General features: G+C 38.9%; 1 protein-coding gene across 7 annotated transcripts in view; it reads left to right on the plus strand.

Annotated features, from left to right (window-relative positions):
* Positions 1-200: 200 nt before the first annotated feature.
* The window catches only part of SUGT1 (SGT1 homolog, MIS12 kinetochore complex assembly cochaperone), a 68,975-nt gene continuing 46,698 nt past the window's right edge, over positions 201-22,477 (plus strand). The window contains exons 1-8 of one of the 7 annotated variants that reach the window (XM_054446923.2): positions 398-592; positions 4,879-5,163; positions 10,338-10,478; positions 12,122-12,262; positions 12,422-12,560; positions 12,672-12,777; positions 15,252-15,324; positions 20,139-20,280. The gene's annotated coding sequence lies outside the window, so the exon portion shown is untranslated. Of the gene's footprint in view, positions 1,352-4,878; positions 5,164-10,337; positions 10,479-12,121; positions 12,263-12,421; positions 12,561-12,671; positions 12,778-15,251; positions 15,325-20,138; positions 20,281-22,477 lie in introns of all 7 variants that reach the window. The other 6 variants (XM_063650905.1, XM_063650904.1, XM_054446919.2 and 3 more) reach the window with 6 other exon arrangements.

Here is a 22,477-nt window from a genome sequence, read left to right on the forward strand (position 1 = left end):
ACTGAGGCAGAAGAACTGCTTGAACACGGGAGGCGGAGGTTGCAGTGAGCTAAGATCGCGCCACTGCGCTCCAGCCTGGGCGACAGAGGGAGACTCAGTCTCAGAAAAACAACAACATAAAAACAGACTGATCATCTGTAGTTTTTGCACAACTGATCACGCCCTCCACTATCTTGTTCGGCGGTCTTGGCGGTCTGGAATCCTCCTAGGCCAGCGAACCTTACTGAACACTGGCGAGGTCTCCGCCTCTAGGAATAGAATCGCCGGGTGGGTGGGGTCGTCTGGAGGTAGCTGGCTCCGCCTGGCCCGCGGGCGAGTCCGGAATACAGTTACCCACCTCAGTTGCCCACCGGAAAGCAAAGGGAGAGGAAGACGCCAGACCAGAAACGGAAGAGAGCGCGGGGGATGTGTTTGGCATGGGGACGCACTGTTTCAGTTGCTCTCCTGGTTGGCTTTGTGTCTCCGCGGTGTTTCCTAGAGTCTCGGCGTTTCTAACTCTTCGCACCCTTTCCTGCCATCCTTTGTCCCCTGGAAGCCCAGAGACATCAGCGGCTGCAATTTTGCTACTCGCTGCTCGGCGTGGAACTGTCAGGTACTGCAGTTCAGCGCTTTTGGCTCCGCAGGTCCTCGGGCATCCCCGTGCCCCGTGCTGTACATTCAGTTATCCTCCGACTTCCTGGTGTCGATGTTATTACCTGCTGGGTTTTAGAAGCTATTGCTTTAAATCTGAGAAAAGAAAAATCCCAGAAAGATAAGATGACTTGCCCAAGGAAACATAGCGTGCGTGGAAGACAGAGCTCCGATTACAGGCCCGGTCGCTGTGCCTCATTCGTCTTGTCATCAACTCCTGTCAGTTTATCCAAGCTCCAAAAGCGAAGTTGTTTTATCTTTTGCTTCCCAAGATTTATTTGATAGTCTCATTTCTGTTTCCTTCATTTATTCTTTAGTTCATTATTGGGAAACTTTACAGCGTGCCAGTGCTGGTCATAAACCCCAAGTAAGACAGTCTTGTCATCACGGAGCGTGTAGTTCCAGCAAGTAGACAATTCAAGTGCTGTGTAGTGAAGTAATTGCTGAGATAGTGTGTGGAAGCACAGAGTACACCATTCATCCAACAAGTAATTGCTGGAGGAGCAAATAGGGACACCTAACCATTGCAGGGGCGACTCGGGATATCCTTTCTGGAAGAAAAGTCTGATGAAATCTGAAGGACCACTGGTTGAAGTTAGCCAGGAAAGAAAAGGTGTTGCAGCATACTTGGTTTTGCTGTTTATCCTCCGAGTACTTTATTGTTATGAAAGCCTAATTCCACTGTGTAACTTCCGTGCATAAAAGTACAGCGCTGAAGCAGGTTAGTAGCAGTGAAGATGGGAAGGACCAGCTGAATGGAGGAGAAAAATTGCCCAGGTGGAATTAAGGGGATGTGACATCATGGGATAATGGTAGGGTGGTCAGAGATAGCAAAGATTTCAACTGGCTGCTTTGGAGGATTATGGTATCCTTAACATTAGCAGAAGAATGCAGAGCCGGGGTTGAGAAAGATTTTTACGCATGTTATAATTTTTGGAAAACAGAAAAAATCTGTTTATGTCAGGGGGCATTTTAATATAGAAGTGTGGAAAATGGAAAATCAGTCTGAAAGGGGACGTCTTGAATGTCGTTTTGAAGGTGTTGCATTTGAAGTACTGATGCGATGCTGTCAGTGGAAACAAACTCAGGTGGGAGGTTAGGTTTAGAATTTTATGTTAGTGTTATGGAGTTACTTATACATAATTTTCCCGTAATGTAGATTGCTTTCTGTGGTGTGAAAGCAGTCTTGAAAGAAAACATTGTAGTAAAGATTATATGTGAGATTCATTCCCCTGATTACCACCTTTCTGTTAAAATACCTTTAATATTAACTTTATTTATTTTCTTTTCTTGAGACGGAGTTTTGCTCTTGTTGCCCAGGCTGGAGTGCAATGGCACAATCTCGGCTCACCACAATCTCCGCCTCCCGGGTTCAAGCGATTCTCCTGCCTCAGCCTCCCGAGTAGCTGGGATTATAGGCATGCCCCAGCTAATTTTGTATTTTTAGTAGAGATGGGGTTTCTCCATGTTGGCCAGGCTCCAACTCCCGACCTCAGGTGATCGGCCTGCATTGGCCTCTCAAAGTGCTGGGATTACAGGCATGAGCCACCACGCCCGGCCAACTTTATTTATTATTATTATTACTATTGCTAATTATTTTTTGAGACGGAGTCTCACTCTGTGGCCCAGGCTGGAGTACAGTGGCATGATCTTGGCTCACTGCAACCTCTGCCTCCCTGGTTCAAGCGATTCTTGCGCCTCAGCCTCCTGAATAGCTGGGACTACAGGCGTGCGTTATCACGCCTGGCTCATTTTTGTATTTTTAGTAGAAACGGGGTTTCACCGTATTGGCCAGGCTGGTCTCGAACTCCAGACCTCAGGTGATCCATCCGCCTCGGCCTCCCAAAATACTGGGATTACAGGCGTGAGCCGCTGCACCTGACCAGTGTTAACTTTAAATGTAGAATAATAGGCTGGGCGCGGTGGCTCACGCCTGTAATCCCAACACTTTGGGAGGCTGAGGCGGGTGGATCACGAGGTCAGGAGATCCAGACCATTCTGGCTAACACGGTAAAACCCCGTCTCTACTGAAAATACAAAAAATTAGCCGGGCGTGGTGGCGGGCGCCTGTAGTCCCGGCTACTCGGGAGGCTGAGGCAGGAGAATGGCGTGAACCCGGGAGGGGGAGCTTGCAGTGAGCTGAGATCGCGCCACTGCACTCTAGCCTGGCGACAGAGCGAGATCCCGTCTCAAAAAAAAAAAAAAAAAAAAACAATAATAATTATTTTCCTAGATTGTACCATATATTGAATATTATGAGAGTCCTGTGTACTTATTATGAGGATACTAGTTTGGCAATTGTTTTTTCATTCTAATTTTAAAGTGCCTGATTTGATAGCCTCTGACGTTTTCATAAGCAGATCAGATAGTTTCAGCATTTTTTGAAATTGCCGTTTTCTCTTTCATGCAAGTATCCTTAGCCTGTGGCTACTATTTTCTGGCTTTGAGAACTTGATATAGTATTTAACCTAAGGTCTGATACAGGCTCTTGAGCTCACCTGCATCAGAAGCACCTGGGTCTTATTTGACATGCAGATCCCTGAACCCCATTCCAAACTTACAAACTAAGAATCTTAGGAATCTGTGTTTTAAGTCAGCTGCCTATGTGATTTGTATAACCTCTAGAGATTCATAACCACTGACTTAACGTCTGTGGGCAGCAGTTTGTTCTGTAAAACGAGAATAATAAAACCTATCCTTTAAGATTGTAAGGATTAAGTAACATAGGTAACATAGCTACTGTAATGTGGTCCCCTGATCAGCAGAATTAGCAACACCTGGGAGCTTGTTAGAAATGCAAATTCTCAAGTGTCTCCTGGAAAAAGCTACTGAATCAGAGTAGTTTGGTGGGACCAAAGAATCTGTATTTTAGCAAGGAGCATAGATAATTTCTATGGGCCAGGCACAGTGGCCTAGGCCTGTAATCCCAGCACTTAGGGAAGCCTAGGTGGGCAGTGGGAGTTCTAAGTGGGCAGATCCCAGGAGTTCCTGTGCAACATGGGAAACCCATTTCTATAAAAAATTAGTCCCAACTACTCAGGAGGCTGAGGTGGGAGGATCGCTGGAGCCTGGGGAAGTCGAGGCTGCAGTGAGCCAAGATCATGCCACTGTACTCCAGCCTGTGTGACAGAGCGAGACCCTGTCTCAAAAAAAAAAAAATTTCTATGCATATTAAAGTTTGAGAAGCAGTGCTGTAGCACATCAGCTTCATAAAAGTAGGAACTATGAAATTCTTATTTACTAATATATTGTCAGTACCTAGTATAGTGCCCAGCACAGAGTAGATATTCACTATATTTAATGAATGATTTTTAAATATATACCCTCTTACTGAAACTAACACATTCAGAGTTTTTAAAGTTCTTCAGTAATCAAGTGCCAAAAGAGGTTTTTAACCCCACAGAATAAAACTGGATATTTGAGTTACTTAGAATTAGGACATCTTTTGCATGAGTCTAATATAGATGTAATCATTTGTGGTGTTCTCTTTCATAAATGTATCTAATGAGGAAAGCAAAAATGACATTTATAGCCATCGATTATTCTCTTTTCTGTTCCATTTTAGCTTAGCTTACAAGTGGTTATGGGTTAAGTGGCATGTAGCTTGATGAGAATGTTGATCAGATTAAAATAAGACCCACTCAGTTTTTTTTAAAGTAATATTTTTGATAGAAATTTATTTTTGTATTGTTTAATTATAACTTTTTAAAGAGGTGTTATGTTAAGATCAAGGACTTGCAGTCAGTCAGATCTGGATTTGAGAATAATAAATTGTCATTTATTAACCATGTCAGAGTTTTTCTACTGTACTCTGGGTTACATGGTGGGAAGGAACAGATTTGGGAGCACCAGCACCCCCAGGCCTCCCCTGGCCACCCCAAGGAGCAGGTGATCAATATCTCAGCATACCTCCACTTATTTGTGGCACCCCAGTGTGTCTTTGGCCTTAGTGAGCTGTGAGGTGCATGACCTTAGGTAAGTTACTTCTCTGATTTTCAGTTTCCTTATCTGCAAAATGGAGACCTTAGAGAGTTAATGTGGGTATGAGAAACGTGCATAAAACATATTACACGAGGTTGAGGCATATAGTATGTACTAATACATGGTAAGTTGCTGCTGCTATGGTTGTTAATAATTATAAAAAGTGAATGGAAAGGGCTTGAATTGAAAAAAAATTTAGATACATGGTTTTTTGCTTTATTAGCCTGCATTGTATTTTTCTTTTTTTTCTTTAATGTGTCTTTCCAGGACAAAAAATAATATCCAAAGATATTTTGGCACTAACGGCGCGATCTGTAGCAAGAAAGTTGAGCAGTGTGAACTGTTGAGACTGCCAAGGAGACTTGAGAACCAAGACAGTGTAAAGGAAAACAGGGAAAAAGACTTGTTAGACATTATTAAGGGCACGAAAGTTGAATTGAGCACGAAAGTTGAATTGTAAATGTACAAACAACAAAGCCACCCAACAGAAGTCCACTTAAAAGCTACAACTGGCGGGCCTCAAAGAGCTTTAGGACATGCTCCAGAGAAGAGGTAAATTTAATTGTAATTTGAATGTTGTTTGAAAGTAATTTTTGAAATTCCAGTAAGCTTTTTCTTTTTGCAAAAAATATTTTTAATACAAGTACTTGGGAGATATTGAATTAATGAAGAAAAAAATATCAGCTTGTAAACACAGGGACTCTAATAATTACTTGAGAAATGCTGTAATTGTATTATATTTAAATAACAAGAGGATATCTGTACACAATCCAGTGAAAGGAAAAGAGAAGTGATCTCATTGATAATTCTACACTCTTACATATTTATCGGTGTTATTAACTGCCACTTAACTGCCTCTTTAAGCTGTTAATTAACAATATCATTTACATCTTGATTTGAAGGTAGCTTCATGTCTGTAAGGGACTCGCTTATTTGAAATTTTCCATTTAAAAAATGTTTTCTGGAATAAAGTTTAGCATGTTGATTACAACTGCTCTATATGACTTCCTGTGACCAATAACTATCCGTGCTTTCAGCTTTCTTGGCTTCCTCAGAGCATTGTAATTACTTGTGCTTGTCAAAAGAGTATTTAATTCTAAGTGCAATCAGTGATATGTTGGCATTGTGTTGTAGGTTAAACGGCAGTATTTTTTTTTTAATGATACATAATGATGTATTTCAGTGATGTCATTAATTCAAGTAGTAAGGTGTGTGGCTTTAGGATACCCATCACTGACATCCCTTATCAGAACAAACAGATAATATAGGCTTCTGTTTTCCAGAATGATTTAACATTTTAATGGAACTTCTTGGTTTCTACATGGTATCAAAAATACCTCTGGAAAGTATAATTGGGTGGTAGAGTAAGCTAATTCAGACAATCAGTACCCATAATAGGTACTTCCTCCTCATCCTACTCTTTAGAAACAAAATAGTTACATGTAAGTATGTGGAAGTAAATAACACAAACATATAAATACTTATCAAGAATGGCATTTTTAAGTCTACCAGACCTGTTTATGACCCCTCATGCCCTTTATTGTAATTTAATTAACTGTTACAGAAATGGTAAAGTGAGTTGAATGCTTTGGAAAGGGTCAGTAAAGGTCACGTAAACAATTTCTTTCCAATTAGGCATGAGTGAGACAAATATACATGCGCAGGAGCATCATACCCTTAGATTACTTTGTAAGCTGTCTCACAATCTTGGTCCACTTTTCCACTTAAACCAAAATTGAAAATGTTGCAGGATGGGTGTGATGTATATAAAATATATGTCTTAGAACCTTTTGTCAGTGGTCCTGTGTTTAAAAAAGAGGTTTTGGTCCTACATCAAAAGACTGGTGAATGAGGTGCATCTGTTTTGAGTTTTTAAAAGGTGTCTTTTAATGATTTTTGCCTCCCCTCTCTGCTTTTCAAGGACTTCCAGGATGCATGGGATTAGATGAGTCATGATCTTTGCTTCATGAGGCACTGTCTTCATAGCTTCATGCATAGCCTGCTTTTCTTTCTTTGTATTATATATTAAATCCCCATTGATATGGTTACCATGGTTACACTACCTCTCAAACTTAGTGGCATAAAACATTCATTCATTATGCTCACAGATTCTGTGGGTTAGCAATTTGGCTGGAACACAGTGGGGAAGGCCAGTCTGTGCTCTATGATGTCTGGGTCCTCATTTGGAAGACTTAGAAGTCTGAGGCTGGAATCGTCTGAAGTTTGCTCACTCATAGTTCTGGCAGTTGATGCTGGCTGTCAGCTGAGACCTTAGCTGAGGGTGTTAGCAGAAACACCTACATGTGGCTTTCTTTGTGACCTGGGCTTTCTCACTGCATGGTGGCTGGGTTCCAGGGTGGGTGTCTCAAGAGAAAGTGAGCCAAGAGGAAGTTGTATTTTGTTTTGTTTTGTTTTTGAGATGGAGTCTCGCTCTGTCGCCCAGGCTGGAGTGCAGTGGCGTGATCTTGGCTCACTGCTATCTCCACCTCCTGGGTTCAAGCAATTCTCTACCTCAGCCTCCCAAGTAGCTGACATTACAGGTACCTGCCACCATGCCTGGCTAATTTTTGTATTTTTAGTAGAGATGGGGTTTCACCATGTTGGCCAGGCTGGTCTTGAACTCCTGACTTTGTGATCCACCCTCCTCGGCCTCCCAAAGTGCTGGGATTACAGGCATGTCACTGCGCCCGGCCAGTTGTATTTTCTTTTTAATGACCTAGCCTTGTAATAAGATTGGACATTACCATGTTTACCCTCTTCCACATTGATTTTCCTAGGATATTTGTTTTTACCACAACCACTTCTGAGACACCATCTTAACAAGGATAATGTCATTGATAGGAATGGAGTAATATACAGTTGGCCCTCTGTATGCGTAGGTTCTGCATCCACAGATAACTTCTGATAACGTTTTTTAAGAAACACATAGAAAAAAATACCAATTAAAAAATACAGTATAACAACTACTTATGTAGCATTTGTTATATTAGGTATTACAAGTAATCTAGAGATGATTTAAAAGTATTTGCGAGGGGGCTGGAGCAGTGGCTCACGCCTGTAATCCCAGCACTTTGGGAGGCCAAGGTGGGCAGATCACTTGAGGTTAGGAGCTGAGACCCACCTGATCGACATGGTGAAACCCTGTGTCTATCACAAAAATACAAAAATTAGCCGGGTGTGGTGGCATGGGACTGTAATCACAGTTACTCGGGAGGCTGAGGTGGGAGAATCCCTTGAACCCGGGAGGTGGACATTGCAGTGAGCCGAGATTGTGCCAGTGCACTCCAGCATGGGCAACAGAGTGAGACCCTATCTCAAAAAAAAAAAAAGACAAAAGTTATGAAGGGGAAAAGTATGTATTCATGAAATAGTTTTAATTACAGGATTGAATAGATTGTTAAAAGATACTTTTTTTTTTTTTTTGAGATGGAGTCTTGCTGTTTTTTGCCCAGGCTGGAGTGTAGTGGTGTGATCTCAGCTTACTGCAACCTCCGCCTTCTAGGTTCAAGCGATTCTCCTTCCTCAGCCTCCCGAGTAGTGGGGATTACAGGTGCACTCCACAATGCCTGGGTAATTTTTTGTGTTTTTAGTAGAGATGGGGTTTCACCATGTTGACCAGGCTGGCCTTGAACTCCTGACCTCAGGTGATCCACCTGCCTCGGCCTCCTAAAGTGCTGGGATTACTGCCATGAGCCACCACGCGGCCCTAAAAGATACTTTAGCAAGTTCTCATTACGTTGTTAAAATCTATGAAGAAAGATCCTTGTATGTAAAAATTATCTTGTTCAATGACACAGGCTCCCTACAATTTTTATTAATTAGAACTTTATAAATTATAAAGCCAGAGACTATAACTATGAAGGAAACCATTGTTATGAAATGCATCATTCTGAAAAATGAATATTCACCTATGTTCTGTGCCTACTCTGATCAAATACATATATTAAAATTTGAAAATGAAGTTTACAAGTGGTTTATGAAAGAAATAACAATGACGTGGAATAAGTTTAAAGCTTTATTCACGGATAACAGTTCTGAAAGTACGTTTCGTTTTAACTGTTATATTTCCTTTTTTCTTTTTCTTTTTTTGAGACAGGGTGTTGCTCTGTGGCCCATGCTGGAGTGTGGTGGAACAATCATCACTCACTGCAGCCTCAACCTCCCAGGCTCAAGTGATCCTTCCACTCAACCTCTCAAGTAGCTGGGACTGTAAGCGTGTGCCACCACTCCTGGCTAATTTTTTTTTTTTCTTTTTGTGGAGATGGGGTTTTGCCATCTTGCCCAGGCTGGTCTCGAACTCTTGGGCTCAAGCGATCCTCCCTCCTTGGCTTCCCAGGGTGCTGGAATTACAGGCATGAGCCACCATGCTGAACCCCTTTTTTCATTCTTCTACTTTTCTTCCATTCCTATCAGATTTTAGATTTTCCATATATGTCTCAGTTAAGTCCTTAAAATCTTTCTCCAAGAACTTTAGGAATTTGGGAGCTTTAATTTGAATATTAGGTAATAGATCATAATATAGAAAGCCAGGCATAATAAAATATTAATTTGGGTCCCACTTATTGAGATGGCAGTTCTCAGTGAGTTTAAAAATGTTGCAAATAGCCAGGTATGGTGACAGATGCCTGTAGTCCAAGCTACTCAGGAAGGTGATGTGGGAGGATTGCTTGAATCCAGGACTTCGAGGCCAGACTTCACGACATACTGAGATCCCATCTCTTAAAAAAAAAAAAAAAAAAAAGGAAACAATGTTGTATATAGTTTACTTTCTTTTTATAATAGGATGTTTTTGTATTAACTTGCTCTAATTTAGGAAGCTTTTAAAAGCTTTTTCTTATGAAAAATTTAAAATATACGCAAAGTATGCAAAATGGTACAGTGAACCCCTTTATACTGTCACCCAGCGTCAACAATGATCAACATTTTGCTATTCTTGTATTATATATACCTTCACCCAGTTTTCATCTCCCACTTGATAATGATTGATGGCTTTTTTTTTTTTCAGGTAAAATTTACATACATTAAAGTGTACAAATCTTAGCTGGAGGATTTTGACAAATGGATAAGCCCATGTGACCCACACACTTAACCAAGACACTGTGTTTCCCATTTTCACCTTCCCAGTCAGTAGCCTTCTGTCCTGAGGCAATTGCTGTTTTGTTTTTTCACCTCAGATTAGTTTTGCCTGTTCTGGCACTTGACAGCAATGGAATCATACAGAATATATTCTGTGTCCAACTTCTTTCACTTGATCGAATGTCTGTGAGAGTCAGTCATGTTGGCATGAGCTGAGTACTCTTCCATTGTTTGGATATCTCACAATTTGTTTTTTCATTCTAACAACAGACCTTAGGTTGGTTCCAGTTTGGGGCTATTATGAGTAAAGCTTCTGTGAACAGGTTAAGCTGCCTTAATATTTGCTTGCAATATATATTGTTTTTGAAATACAATAGCATCTAATTGAAAATTCCACTAATTTATAATTTTTGAGGCTGATCCCTCATCCCTCCACCTTAATATATTGTTCTGAATTATCATTTCAAAGTTTATATAAAACTGGTACCTAATAGTTGAGAATTCCTGCTTTTGTCAGATATTGAATTGAATGATACTTTTTTGATCAACAGAAAATTTTCCCCCCAAAATCATTTTGCTTTTCACTAAACTACTGGCATAACAAGCAATCTCTTTTTTCTTTCTCATTTGGTTTTCATTTTCTTTTTCAGAAATGAGTCCCTGAGTCCTGAGTTGGTGGCAGCTGCATCTGCTGCTCTGTTTTGACAAGCAGGCAAGCCAGAGCTGCTCAGGCAGCTCCATAGCATGAGGAAGAGTCAGGGGCACAGAGAGATGGAGAGAGACCTAATTAGGTAAGTGAATCAAACCATTAGGTTAGTAATGTTTATATCTCAAAATAGGCCATTTTCATGTGGCTAGTAAGTAATATACATAATATAGACCACGTAAGTGGAATTTACATATAAAATATACCATATAAGTAGAATTTTAGCAATTCAAGTTTTTAAAAAACTTATGTCTTAAGTAAGATTATAGTTTTAAGAGACCAATTGAATAGTTACTTTCCTTTTAGGAAGTTACAGTTTCTTGTCCATGAAACAAGAAATGATAAATTCAGTAATGTTATTAAAAATAACAGAATAAGATAGCTTTTCTGAGAAAAGTAATTTTTTTTTCAGTTAAATAGCTTGCTGGTTTTATGCACGGTATAGCAATCTTCAGGTCTGTTTCCTTCTCTTTTTCCTCCTATTCTTATGTTTAAGCTGATATCTTTCCACTTACTCTCTTCATCTCTCATTATTTTATGCTACGTTAGACTCCTTGCTGCCTACATTGTAGTGGTAACACTGCTTCATTTTGGAGAGTGATCTAAATCTGTTATTCCCAGTGAGCGTGTGTACCAGATGTATTTCGGGAAGTTAAAAGAAATGGCCACGTGTGGTGGCTCATGCCCGTAATCCCAGCACTTTATGAGGCTGAGGTGAGAGGATCACTTGAGGCCAGGAATTTGAGACCAGTCTGAGCAGCAAAACAAGACCCCATCTTTATAAACCATAAAAAAATTAGCTGGGCATGGTGGCGTGTGCCGGCAGTTCTAGCTACTTTGGGGGCTAAGGCTGGAGGATGGCTTAAGTCCAGAGTTTGAGGCCGCATTGGGTTAAGATAGACACCACTGCCCTCCAGCCTGGGCGACAGAGTGAGACCCTGTCTCTGAAAGAAACTATATTTAAAAAAAAGAAAACCATAAATATCTGGACTGTCAGTTCAGTGACTCATTTTGTTTGTGTTTGAACAAATACAAGGGCTATAAATAAATATATCTATCTTGGTTTTAATTTAGTTATTGAATATAGGTGATAGGCATACAGATACTGATTGTACTTTCTGTTCATTTTCTTGGAATAATTTTTCATGTGACACTTTTATGTTTGAAATGAATATTTCTGAAGAACATCTTTAAAAGATGGAAGTAAACAAAAATTGTAATGTTCTGTGTTATGTGACTGTTAATAGATGACTTTTTAAAATTTAATTTAAACATAACTTTGTATGCTGTATAATTAGTGGATAAAAATGAAATAAGAATTAAATGTTATACTGTCCTGTTTCAGAAAGTTTATTACTGTTCTGTAACTAAGGTTTCTTTTTTTTATTTTTTTATTTTTTTGGAGACAAAGTTTCACTCGTCTCCCTGGCTGGACTGCAATGATGCGATTTCGGCTTATTGCAACCTCCACCTCCTGGGTTCCAACGATTCTTCTGCCTCAGCCTCCCAAGTAGCTGGGATTACTGGCGACTGCCACTGTGCCCAGCTAATTTTGTACTTTCAGTAGTGGCAGGGGGGGTTCTCCATGTTGGCCTGGCTGGTCTCGAACTCCTGACCTCAGGTCATCCACCCACCTTGGCCTCCCAAAGTGCTGGGATTACAGGCATGAGCCACCGTGCCTGGCTGTAGCTAAGATTTCTAATGCACTTGACCTTTTTATTATTTCAGTTTCAATAACAAAATATCAGATACGAAAATTGCCAGATGTGCTACAGCTAGAGTTAATATAAGGCCAGAGCATCAGATTCAGTTTGACCAAGGCTATGACAATTATCCTGGCCAGGAGAAGACCGCTGATCTTAGAAACAGGTATCAGGCTTTGTAGTCTGCTGGGTTTTGTTTGTGTAGTTTGGTTTTACCTTGACTGTAGATTTACCTTATTGTGGGTGTGTATTATTGCTGTTGGATATGTGAGCATTATGAATGCATTTACATCTGTGTTCTTACTTTCTGTATACCACTTCCTAGAGAGGGAACCATGTGCTGGAGTTTGCCAGTCCTGCATTTTTCTATACCTTAAATCAAAATGGGCCATGCTTCATATCTACCCATGATGAATAGGGTTCCTTTGATTTAGAATAAATAGAGCTGACTGAACTCTGAACAAGTGAGTGTTTTGTGAGAAACATTATTTTTCATTTTAAATATAAATGCCTAATACTGTGTATTCATTTACCCTTTATCTCTCTATACATGCTTATCTTTTGTTACACCTTAGAGAAATGACCCACCATCAACGAAAAGAAAGAAAGGCGTAGACTGGGCATCGTGGCTCACGCCTGTAATCCCAGCAATTTAGAGGGCCGAGGCAGGTGGATCACAAGGTCGGGAGTTCAAGACCAGCCTGGCTAACATGGTGAAACCTCGCCTCTACTAAAAATACAAAAATTAGCTGGACGTGGTGGTGAGCTCCTGCAATCCCAGCTACTCAGGAGGCTGAGGCAGAAGAATTGCTTGAATCCGGGAGGTGGAGGTTGCAGTGAGCCAAGATCGTGCCACTGCACCCTATAGCTTAAAATGGTAGATTATTTGTGGCCATTTGAAATTACTGATTTGAAGTTCTTAAAGATGGTGAGCCATGTCTTACATAGTTATTTTAGAATCTAAAGTTGTTCTGTATTTACATAAAGTTTCTATTCTCTTTCTCCTTTAAACCCTGAAAGTGGTAGTTGCGAAGGAGGAGCCAGATATTTGGCATGGTCTGACAAAAATTAACTTGTCTTTTATTTATTTATTTGTTTATTTTTTTGAGATGGAGTCTCACTCTGTCGCCCAGGCTGGAGTGCAGTGGCACCATCTTGGCCCACTGCAACCTCTGCCTCCTGGGTTCTAGCGATTCTCCTGACAGCCTCCCCAGTAGCTGGGATTACAGGTGTGCACCACCATGCCCAACTCATTTTTGTATTTTTAGTAGAGATGGGGTTTCACCATGTTGGCCAGGCTGGTAACTCCTGACCTCAAGTGATCTGCCCATCTCGGCCTCCCGAAATGCTGGGATTACAGGCGTGAGCCACCACGCCCGGCCTAACCTGTCTTTATAGCAGGGTATGCTCACAATTGGAGTGTTTTCAATACATTGTGTATTCCGTGAATTTGTTTTAAGTAAAATCAGGCACTTGAGTTAACTCCTTCTGGGTGTTAAATTACTGATTTATACAGGAAAGTTGTAAAAGGTGGTTAGCAGTTAACACAGGAAGTTCAAGAGTTTATGGTGACTTTGGAATATTATTTGAATTACTAATTTAAAGTGATTTAGTATCTGTTACATATTATTGAATAAAGTAAAAGTGTTCTTGGAGTTTTACTTAAGAATATTTAACTGAGTCAGTTAATACTTGAGAAAATTTAACTGAATCATTCAGCTTGCATATAATACTGTGCAGCTACATCGGGATGGCATATTTGATTTTTAATATTAGATTTGATATTTAATATTTTAAAAATTAGGTGGCAAAGGAGAAGCTAAACAAGTAGGAAAGGGGTTCCTGTGCCTTCAGTGTGTTAAAAAGCCAGCTAAAGGGGAGTAAGGGGAAGCAATGGTGAGATGCCAAGTTGTTCACCCTGCTATGACTCGGGCAGGGTCTGGGGTATCAACCCCAGACAACCCAGGCCTGGTCTTATTGCTTCTTTTGGAAATTGACAGTTCACACTGGCCTGCCTCAGAATGTTGGCACTGCCACTGACTAATTCTGTGACCGGGGCACCTTTTATAGCCTCCATCAGCCTGTTTCCCCAGCTATAAAATGCTGAAAGTGAAATCTAGCTTAAATGGCTTTCTTGAGGAATAGAAAAGCAACACGTATAAACTCTCTGGTACATAGTAGGTGCTCAGCAAATGTCCATTCCCTTTCTTTGTTGTGCATTCCTCTTTTGAAGTTCAGTGCTTTACCAAGGCATTTCCTCTCTGCCGTGACTTGCTTTAATCCACCATCCTGTTCACCGGACGTTCGGTTGAGGGAGAAGAATGCAAGGCACTGAGGAAAGTTCTGGAGCAGAAAAGCCTTTGTTTACAAATAACTTGGGAACCTGCTAGAGGAAAACTTGTATGACTTGAAATCACATTCCTTAATGTTCATATGATATTTCCATTTTTTCCGGTTAGTTCTATTTAGTAGAGAAAAGTAGTTTAGTCCATAAAAAGAGAATTTAAAATTATTTTTAAAATTAGCCCTCCAGTTTATAAACTGGATTTTAATCTGCCAGTAAGTTTATTCAAGTAAATATGTAAATTGATGCATAAAGCAGTTGATTATCAAGTTTGCAAGAAAATGTTACCTGTTAACTCTGATATTAATTTCAATAGTTAAAAAGTCATGTAAAGAAAGTTAATTATTTTACAGAAAGATTGCTTTATGAAAGGGAATGTGATTTACCTACACAATCTTTTGTAATTATAATTTGTAATTAAACATTGCAGTGTTTCCTGCCCTTAAAAACAAATGTTGACTCTTTTTAACGCTTCTTTTTAGCATAGTTTTATAATTTTTCACAACATGGAGTTTTTAAAACAATATAAAAGGGAACAAATAAAAATTAATGCTAATTGAGCTAATCTTTTCAATTAGATGTTTTGGAAATTAAGTTGCTGTAACTGATTTGTTGTATTATGAAGCAAAACTTCAAGTGCACATTTCTGTTTTTAGTCTATCTGTCCTAAAAATGTGGCAATTTAGCTAAGATGTTTGATGTACATCAGTGGAATTATTTTGAATTTTTACATAGAATATTTCGCTTAAATTTTTTTCTCATAATTTTGTTGACAGTTTATATTCATTAAAATGTTCTTTTTTTTTTTTAGGAAAAATATATTCAGGGGGAAGAGATGTAATAGATTTCACATTATGGCAGTTACTAAAGAAGCACGTGAACAGGTTTGTTAAGAATAACTATTTCTCAGGTGGAAAAATATTCCATCTTTTCAAGATGTCCTTAGTGTTCCGATGGTGTAATAGTTGGATATTTTAATATTCCCTCCTGTCATTGGCCTGGATCCGAATGATGAATGTGGCGGTTGTTAGAAGGAAAACTCAGGACTATAACGTCCCCCCAAATTGGGAAGGCATTGAGAGACCAAAGAATAATTTGGGCAAGTCCAGCTTGATGAATAGATGAGTTTACTAGGACTTACCTACTAGACATTTCTGGGCAGCTCTAGAGTCACCCTGCATCTTATCTCTAAGCTGTTTTTAAGCTTATATGCTGGCTGTTTGCCTATGTGTGTGCACAGTGAGACTGTTTTCCTTGATATGTTTTGAGGTATGCCCTGGGATGTTTGGGTTCTCAGGGACACCTGCTCCTCAGCTAGGCACTGTGGCCTTGGCTCCCTGCCCAGCCTTCAGGGTTCAAGCAACACACATATACAGTAACCTGGTGGGGGACATACCACACTACAGTTGTTGACATTGCTAGTTGTGGTTCAGTTTCCCCCTTGAAATGTTGCATTCTGTGAGATAATGGGAGGTAAGTACTACCGATTACATGAATCCAGAGGTCCAGATTAGCCACTAATTTGGGTTAGAACATTATTAATCACCTACCATTTGCAGTGTATCTCTATGCTATTATATAAAGACATACTGGTTCCTGTCCCTTAGGCAGCTTGCTATCTAGAAGAGGAGATAGCATTTGTAAAATAACTTATTGAAGTGATTTAGTGATTGTTCAGGAGATGGGAAGAACATTCAAGGAATATAACAGACTTGTACTGTTTTTTTCTTAATACGTGGTTGGTCTTTGTTCTCTATTCTTCCCCTTTTCTTTGGGTAAGAAATTTACCATTTTAAGTCTAAAAGAGAAATGAGTGTCATCTTCCTTGGCATTAAATTTGGTTTACTAGTAAAATAAATGAAGAAACTCAGTACAAATGGTCTCCAGAGTGTAAGTGATGAGCATTTCTAACGAATAGAAGTTAGTTTTTTGGATTTTGATAGAAATAATGTTGTATATGGACTTAGGAGGCTGAGATGACAGGATGGCTTGGGATTAGGAGTTCAAGACCAGCCTGGGCAACATTGTGAGATCCTTTCTGTAAAAAGATAGAAAAAAATTATCTGGGCATGGTGATGCATGCTTATAGTCCTAGCAACCTGGGAGGTTGAGGTGGGAGGATCACTGGAGCCCAGAATTCAATGCTGCAATGAGCTACAATTGTGCCATAACACTCCAGCCTAAGCGACAGAGTGAGACCCCCTCTCAAAGGGGAAAAAAAAAATGTTGTATGTGATAGATAAGTTCCTAGGCCAGCCTCCAATGGCTCATTTAATCTTTCTACCAGTTACTTATATGAACTTCTGATTTTCCCCCTATTTAATAAACTATATTAGAGGCTAGATCTCATTCATGTCTGTATACCCTGTAACATCTACTCATGTGGCTTACAAATCATAGGAACTAGTTATCTTAAATCTTAAAGTCTTTTTTGAAGAAACTGTAGTATAAAATATACATCTATAAAGGAAAGTAGTGAATTCAATTAACGTTTGTTCGTTAGAACTGAAGGTGAAGCTAAAAGAACAACGCCCTGTATTACAAAAACTGCATTCTGTTGTGTATGATAAAAAGGAAATGCAAAATGCATAGGGACAATGAATCACCTCTCCCCTGCTCAAATGGTATCCGTTAAGTGTGCATCAGAAAGGAATTTTTTGTCAGGGCAGCTGCTGTTGTCCAGCCAAAAGAGACACTTGGATTCTGGAAGGAGCCCGCTTGCTTTTTAAAATAAAATAATCTTATTTCTAAAACTGAAATTAGTTGGCAAGGAGGCATTTAAATTTTATGTATTTTATAAAACAGTATGAAATGATTATACTGTAGTGAGGAAAGTAGCACACAAATTTATGTAATAATTTACTCTAATGAAGGTACTGTTTGTGCTATACTTGCATGAGTCTAAAGAATGTTTTTTGTTTCCAGTTAAGTACAAGAATAGCAAAATATGGAAACTTAAATTTAGCAATTTTTCATTGTTGTTATCTTACCATCCCAAATAATGCTGGAAATATAGTTGGCATTCAGTAATTTTTTTTATTGACTGATTGAATGCGTTATTCTGTTCCATGATTCCTACGTCTTGTTCCCCACTAAGTTCTTACCTCTGCTACAAAGGATATTGTCATAGGCTCTACTGGTTATCCTAGAGTCGACAGGCAGTATAGCTCAACAGAAAGAGTGTTGGTATTGTGTAGATCTGTATTCAAATTCCGATTCTGCCTCACTAACCTTTCCCCAACTATAAAATGAGGGTTAGTATGTACATCTGAAGGATTAAATGAGGTCATCTGAGAAAAGTGTGAGGCACAGTGCCTGGAACATAGTACACATTTAATAAATGTTTGCAACTATTAGCAAGTATAAAAATATGATCCTAATGATGATGGAAAAGACATAGGTCGGTCAGTGTCCACCAAATAAAAGATAACTGAGACAATTAAGTTATTTTATTGGTGTGATTGCTCTGTAAATGTGGCTAGTTAAGCCTAACAATTGTGATAGTTACCCAGTATCAGATGAACTAGGCCAAAATACTTAATATCTGCCAGTCAGTATGTGGTTAGACACATCTCTGCACATAAAGGCTCACAGAAACCAATTCAGAAAAAGCAAATAGATAAAATAAGGCTTACCCAGGTAGAAGAGTAAATGAGCTATTTGTTGACATGCTTTAGGGGGCTTGACAAAAGTGTGTAAACAGGTAGGGTGGAGGATAAATCATATGCAATGTATACCTCTAGCCCAGAAAGATAAAAAATGTTTGAAAAAATAATTAAGGACCAAAAATTACGGAAAAAAGTAGCCAAGGGATAGATAGTGATATTCATTTTCTTTTTACAACTTTATTAAGGTATAATTTGTGTGCAAGGAACTGCACACATTTAGAATATATAACTCGACTAGTTTTGACAAATAGATACACCCATGAAACTGCCACTTACAAATCTGAACATTTTCATGTCCTTTTGCAACACACACACACACACACACACACACACACACACACACACACGATGCAGGCAACCACTGATCTGCTTTCTGTTAAAATAGATTAAGTTGCATCTCTTAGAATTGTACATAAATGAAATCACACAGTACGTACTCTTTTGCATCTGGCTCACTCAGCTAATGATTTGAGATTCATCCATGCTGTAACATGTACTAGTAATGCATTTTTATTACTGAATAGTATACAGTTGTATGGCTGTATTACTTTTTTTTTTTTTTTTTTCTGGAGACGGAGTCTCACTCTGTAGCCCAGGCTGGAGTGCAATGGCGCGATCTCGGCTCACTGCAACCTCCACCTCCTAGGTCCCGGTTGAAGCATTTCTCCTGCCTCAGTCTCTTGAGTAGCTGGGATTACAGGCACATGCCACCATGCCCAGCTAATTTTTGTATTTTTAGCAAAGACGGGGTTTCATCATGTTGGCCAGGCTGTTCTTGAACTCCTGACCTTGTGATCTGCCCGCCTCGGCCTCCCAAAGTGCTGGGATTACAGCTGTGAGCCACCGTGCCCGGCTGATGTATTACATTTTTTTACCTATTCACCTGTTAGTGGACATTTGAATTGTTTCCCAAATTACAACCCACATTTGGCTATTACAAAGAAAGCTGCCATGAACTTTTGTGTACAAGTCTTTGTGTGGACATGTATTATCTCTTGGGTAAATATCCAGGAATGAAATAGCTATGATGAATAATAGATGTATTTTTAACTTTTTAAGAAGCCATCAAGTTGTTTTCCAAGATGTTTGTACCATTTTACGTTCCCAGCAGCAGTAACTGGTAGGAATATGGCTCATTTTCAAAAGATGATCTGAAATTTCAAAAGTAAAAAATTTATTGAAACATGTAATATGATGGTGGTAATTAGCCAACTCACAGGGTTGGTTGTAAGGATTAAATGTACTAATGCATAAAAAACATTTAAGCACAGAGGAAGTACTCAAGTGTTCATTAGCAGTTTTATTGTTATTCTGTTGATCTAACTTCTTTGGTTGTTAACAGTAGTACATTAGTGACTAATTTTGATAGAGTTAAAATAAACAGCCTAGATTTTAAAAATCAGTCACATATTGTATAAAAAATATTCATATTCATAAAAATACCTTTAAACAAAATACAAATTTATTTATTTATTTTTCCAGTAGAAGGGGCAGTGATTAACTGGCATTGTTGTAAAACCAAAGTTAAGCTTGCCATTATTGTAGTTATAGTCTTTATTTATTTATTTATTTTTTGAGACAGAGTCTGGCTCTGTCACCCAGGTCGGAATGCAGTGGCCCCGTCTTGGCTTACTGCAACCTCCGCCTCCCGGGTTCAAGCAATTCTCCTGCCTCAGCCTCCCAAGTAGCTGGGATTACAGGCACACACCACTGTGCCCAGCTAATTTTTTGTATTTTTAGTAGAGAAGGAGTTTCACCATGTTGGTCAGGCTGGTATTGAACTCCTGACCTCCCCACCTTGGCTTCCCAAAGTGCTGGGATTACAGGCATGAGCCACAGCGCCTGGCCTAGTTATAGTCTTTAATATAATTTTTGTTGCCGTTATCTCTCAGTGAGTAACTTTTTATTATATACTGTAATTATGAGTGTCAAGGTATTAAAAATACACGATCAATTCAGGATTGGTTATAACATTTTTTAAAAAGATATTTACATTGACTTGTTCTTATTTAAAATGTCTTACTATACAGACACATCACCTTCACTTTGGGATATGGAATGTGGTAAGCAGTTAGCCACAAAATATGAACAACCCCTTTAGAATGAGATTGAAGAGCTGATCCAGTGGACAAAAGAGGGGAAACTGAGAGTTCCCAATTAACAATGAAGCAGGTAAGTGTTAATTTCAGGGGTTATAAAATTCATTGATTGAGATTATTTCTGCCAGATATTCACTTTTAGAGTGTAGATACTTACATGAATTTCAAAACACTGTGTAGATATCTTCGCGGTGTCCTAAAGACAGTTAGTTGCAGCAGAATGCATGCAATATAATAGAATTTTATAAAATTCAAAAACCAAATTTTGAATATACTTTCTTAGCTCTAACGGTGATAAAACTATAAAGAAAATGATCAACATAACGCGGTATTTCAGGAAGGCAGGGTAATTGAGTAGGGACACTCAGGGCTTCGACAGTACTATCATTCTGTTCCTCAAGTTGGACGGCAGGTTCACAGGTGGTCATTTCATCATGCTTTTATGTTGTTTTATGTTGTATATATTATACTATATGTTATCCATATTATAATTACACATTATATTCTTTTGTTTGTAACAATGTTTCATAATATTTCAAGGAATGAATGGAAATGGGCACATAATGAAGATATGCAGTGCCTAGCCATCAGTAGAGTCCCAGCATTATCAGATTCCAAGATAATTCTTCTACAAAAACCAGCAAACAAAGGGCATGTTATCTAGAATGAAAAGACCATCCATATTCTAATAAACTGAGACAATCAAATAGGAATCCCTCTTTTAAGGATGGTATTTCTTATATGCTTGGAAGTGTTTTGAAGTAGAAATTGGTTGTAAATAAATCTACTCCTTATTAATAGGAAAGTATAAGCTTGCTTTTAATGTCCCTGTTATCCCTACCAAGAAATTAAAAATCCTGGAGGTTAGCATTGCTTATGAACTCACTTACTTGCTTATTAATAACAGGTGCATTTACCCTCTTAGGGGATGACCATGGCTATTTTAAAAGATAAGAAATTTGCTGAGAATTCCTTAAATTTTTCTAATCTTTACTAGCCAGTGAGGACATTGTCCCTTTTTTGCAGGTAGCTTTGAAAGATGATAATACCTCCACAGTTGAGACCATATTGTTAAAACATCCTTCATTTAACCATTTACACATTTGGTTCTAAAGAATGTATTATCCTTAGATTCTTGGTTCTAAAGAATGTATTATCTTAAGATTCTTGTCTTATTACTATTCTTAAAATTGCTCTAAAACTTGCTGAGGTAATCAGCTTTAAATTCTGTAAATACAGATAACAAAACCCTCTTAATCCTAAAGGTGCTTTTAAAGTTCATGCACTTATACATGTATGCAAATTGGCTATTAAATTGGGAAGATTTTATTCTAAGTAACCAAATCTTAAGGAGCTAAAGCTAACCTGCTTTATAAAATATATTAATTCCAGGACTAAGCAATTTCTGAAAACAGACTGATTTACTGTGCTGCTTAATATTTCCTCAAACTAGAATACAAGCGACGGTGGCAGAGGGAGGAAGTAACTCATACTAGGAAGAACAAACAGCTGCTGGAATATGCTTGTGGTTTAGAGCTTCTTTTAAAAATCCTGTCAGCTGCAAAGGAAAGGAAGGACTAATATTTTCCACGATGTCAGTAACATCTTTATGAAGATGCTCCTTTTGAATGTGCTACAGAAAGTTGGAAAATACTTAGGCATGGTATCTGGCATAGTGCCTCTTAGGGAGCACTTCAGATACAGACGGTCTGGAGCTTAGGATGGTTTGACTTAGAATTTTTTGACTTTATGATAGCTGCAAAGGCGATGCACATTCAGTAGAAAACGAACTTTGAGTCTCCATACAGCTATCCTGTTTTTCATGTTTAGGACATTGTTCTCATAAATTTCATGAACTATTCAACCCTTTATAATAAAAAAGAATTTGTGTTAGATGATTTTGCCCAAATGTAGGTTAATGTAAGTGTTCTGAGTACGTTTAAGGTAGGCTAGTCTAAGCTCTGATGCTCAGTAGGTTAGCTGTATTAAAGACATTTTGAATTAGGATATCTTCCCCTCCCAATAAACCCATTGTAAGTGAAGAAGCACCTGTAGAGGTCTGCCTTTACCAATTTCAGCTGCGACAAATTTAATGTTCCTGTATTGCTTTTAAATCGGAGAGCAGCAGCAGGTCTGAAACAAATACTGCAGTTAGCTTTGTGTTCTTCACTATTTATTGAACAGTTCAGAGGGCAGGGAAGCAAAGAGAAGCGCTCTGAGTGTGTCTTTGCTTGCCAGCTCCTAAATTGTTAACAGTTATACAGTGGCCT

This window comes from Pongo pygmaeus, chromosome 14 (assembly GCF_028885625.2).
Source record: "Pongo pygmaeus isolate AG05252 chromosome 14, NHGRI_mPonPyg2-v2.0_pri, whole genome shotgun sequence".
In the NCBI taxonomy this organism is placed as follows: domain Eukaryota; kingdom Metazoa; phylum Chordata; class Mammalia; order Primates; family Hominidae; genus Pongo; species Pongo pygmaeus.